General features: G+C 54.4%; 1 pseudogene; it reads left to right on the top strand.

Annotated features, from left to right (window-relative positions):
• The first annotated feature begins 1,354 nt into the window (after positions 1–1,354).
• On the top strand, positions 1,355–2,847 carry LOC147313407 (uncharacterized; annotated as a pseudogene).
• Positions 2,848–3,457: the final 610 nt, after the last annotated feature.

The raw sequence follows: 3,457 nt of genomic DNA, 5'->3' as shown, positions 1-3,457 counted from the left end.
ACCAATACTAGGAACATAGAAATTACTACAGATGGAACTCTAATTTAAACACCAAAACCAGGGAATAAATCACAAATATAAACAAAATATATACAAGAGCCTGCTGGGAAGGTATTGAAGTACAACCAATATTAAAAAAATAAAAATAAAAAGTCTCAAACATAAATCATTTTCAAAACCAAAAGGAATCGTGAACTCACAAAAAACTCAAAACCCAGCATCCAAGACAGAGAAACCATGACAGGTACAACTTGGCATTTTGACTGCTTCTTAAGCTGCTAAAGAAATGTAATGATTTAGTTGGTGCAAGTTCTGTTTTAACTTGATTTAATGTCATCAGCTTTACGTGTCATTGCTCAAATTTTGACTCTTATTGGGTAAAAGTAAGGAAATTGTTGAAACAGAGTTGACCAAAGAGCTTCACAATTAGTTATGAACAAGAGAAAACAGTAGAAAAACAAATACAGAAAAATTAGACATTAGATGAGGCAATGGTAATATATAACATCAAAACAAAACAAACATAAAACAAGCCTGAAGATACTCAAACTGAACTTGAATTAAAAGCCAATGTAAAAAAGAGAGTTTTAAGAAATGATTTGAAAGACTGTATAGGTACAAATATCAGGTGGCAAGTTATTCCAGAAGGCCCGATCTCCTCTATGTTTTAATCGAGACCTCGGCTGTACTAAGAGCATCTGGCTTGAAGATCTCAGTGCTCTTTTGAGATGTTGAGGAGTTTGCTTAAATAACCTGTCATGGTCCTGGGACTGGGCAACCCAGGATCCCTGGGCAGTCATGGACCTGTGTATTATTATGTATTTTTGTTGTCGTTTCCCCTTCTCTGTGCGTGTACATATGTGTGTTTCTCTGTGCTGTGTTAGTCTGTGTCCCACTCATATGTTTAGGCGAGGTATGGGTGTGTATGTCTGCGGGTGTGCCTGGAGGATGGAGCTCGGCCACCTGCAGGCCTGAGGGGTGTGGCCCTGCGGAGGGACTGGCCACACCCGAAGCCACACACCTGCCGCTGATCAGGGCTCGTTGGGGGAGCTACTTAGGAGAGTCTTGGAGCTCCCACCGACGCGGGATCATTGCATGAGACTCCACGTTAGTCTTCTGTTCAGTTAAGTTAGTGTGCATGTATGCCCGCAGTTGTTTGTGTCCTGACGGCTGCGTCTATTGTTTCACGCAGGAGGAGCGTGGAAGACACGAGAACAGCGAGCACCGGGGGGTGCTGACACGGGAGCGGAGAGCACAAAGACACGGACTATTCACGGAGAGACACAACACGGGAGTCTGGGAAAACACGGGGATTTATTGTTACTTTGTTGCACACTGTAAATAAACACACTGTTTATACATAGAGCACCGCGCCTGGGTCCTCCTTCCCCACACATCCCCACGGTCTGCCAGCCAGACCGTGACAGAATGATCCCGCCACGTATGGACCCAGCGGTCTCTGAGGAGAGGCTCAGGAGGGAGGTTATGGACAAGGTTTACCGCATGTGTGAGTTGTGGTGGGAGAAGCCCGCGGAGGGGTTGCGTCGCGCCGTGGAGAGGCGGCTGCAGGGGATGCTGTTGAAATTCCCCTGGCTGGTGGACTCCCTTAATTCTGTAGTCCTGGACTTCCTGCTTTCCACCCTCCACCTCCACTCTCCTCCTCAGGCTGCTCACCGGCCCGGTCAGCTGGTGGATTCACAGCCTGAGACGCCGGCCCCGACATCTACATGGAAACGACGTTCGCGCCGCCGGCGTTCCTCACCGCAGCCAAAGCCACAGACATCTCAAGAGCCGGCTGTGGTGAGTAGTACGGACAATTTTTCATTTTCGTCATCATCTGTGTTTGTGTCTGCAGTGGACGAGCTGACGGTGCAGGTACCATCACCTTGGTCGGAGGTCGCTACACCACCCGCTGCTTCACCATCTGCAGCTGTAACACCGTCGTCATCTCAGTGAGTCGGAGCAGCTCAGCGGGCAGGAGCAGCTCAGCGGGCAGGAGCAGCTCAGCGAGAAGGAGCAGCTCAGCGAGCAGGAGCAGCTCAGCGAACCACCAGCAGAGGAGCTCGGCGAGCGGAAGGAACAACCGGCGCTGCCAGCCGAGGAGGAGCTCGGCGAGCCGGGGGAGCTCTCGCTGCCAGCAGCCGAGGTGGAGCTCTCGCTGCCAGCAGCCGAGGTGGAGCTCTCGCTGCCAGCAGCCGAGGAGGAGCTCTCGCTGCCAGCCAAGGAGGGACCCGCTCAGCCGGAGCCGGAGGTCAGCGAACCGGAGGGACCTCCACATCTGGCGCGACCTCCACGCCATCCACGCCATCCACGTCCTCTGCATCCACGTCAGCGACCAGCGCGTCATGAACCATGTGCCACACCTCGCTGTTGCTCACTAGAGGAGCAGCGCCGCCACCGGACCCGTGGCAGGCCGCCTGGGGAGCAGCGCCGGCGCCGTCGAACCCGGGGCAGGCCGCCAGAGGAGCAGCAGCGCCGCTACCGCCACTGGATCCCGGGCAGGCCGCCTGGGGAGCAGCGCCGCCGCTACTGGGCCCGGGGCTCGCCACCGGAGGGGCAGCAGTGCCGCCGCCACTGGAGCAGTGGCAGGCCCCCAGAACTGTTTTTCTGCTGTTGCCGGACCCGTGGCCGTCCGCCGGAGCTGCAATGTCGCCACCATTGGACTCGAGGTAGGCCCCCTGAACTCTTTTGTTATGTTGATGGGCCGCCTGAGACTGTTTTGTGGCGTTTTTTCTTTTTCTTACTCCGCTGCGGGATGCGCGGTCGGACTCTGGGACTGTGACCTTGGGGGGGTTGTTTTCTTTGGTGGTTTTTGCTTGTTTTGGTTCTGCCCTCCGTCCTGGACCTCCCGCCTCCCGCCCTGGGTTGGTTGTACTGTTGTTTTTGGGTCGTCGGGAGCCGACCCTTAGAGGGGGGGTACTGTCAGGGTCCTGGGACTGGGCGACCCAGGATCCCTGGGCAGTCATGGACCTGTGTATTATTATGTATTTTTGGTGTCGTTTCCCCTTCTCTGTGCGTGTACATATGTGTGTTTCTCTGTGCTGTGTTAGTCTGTGTCCCACTCATATGTTTAGGCGAGGTATGGGTGTGTATGTCTGCGGGTGTGCCTGGAGGATGGAGCTCGGCCACCTGCAGGCCTGAGGGGTGTGGCCCTGCGGAGGGACTGGCCACACCCGAAGCCACACACCTGCCGCTGATCAGGGCTCGTCGGGGGAGCTACTTAGGAGAGTCTTGGAGCTCCCACCGACGCGGGATCATTGCATGAGACTCCACGTTAGTCTTCTGTTCAGTTAAGTTAGTGTGCGTGTATGCCCGCAGTTGTTTGTGTCCTGACGGCTGTGTCTATTGTTTCACACAGGAGGAGCGTGGAAGACACGAGAGCAGCGAGCACCGGGGGGTGCTGACACGGGAGCGGAGAGCACAAAGACACGGACTATTCACGGAGAGACACAACACG

The sequence above is a fragment of the Aulonocara sp. 'chitande type north' Nkhata Bay genome, linkage group LG15 (assembly GCF_057382095.1).
Source record: "Aulonocara sp. 'chitande type north' Nkhata Bay isolate Kocher_YH1m ecotype deep benthic linkage group LG15, A_spYH_male_GT1.1, whole genome shotgun sequence".
Classification (NCBI taxonomy): domain Eukaryota; kingdom Metazoa; phylum Chordata; class Actinopteri; order Cichliformes; family Cichlidae; genus Aulonocara; species Aulonocara sp. 'chitande type north' Nkhata Bay.
Note: the sequence above shows the minus strand (reverse complement) of the source record. Positions and strands in the feature narration are given on the sequence as shown.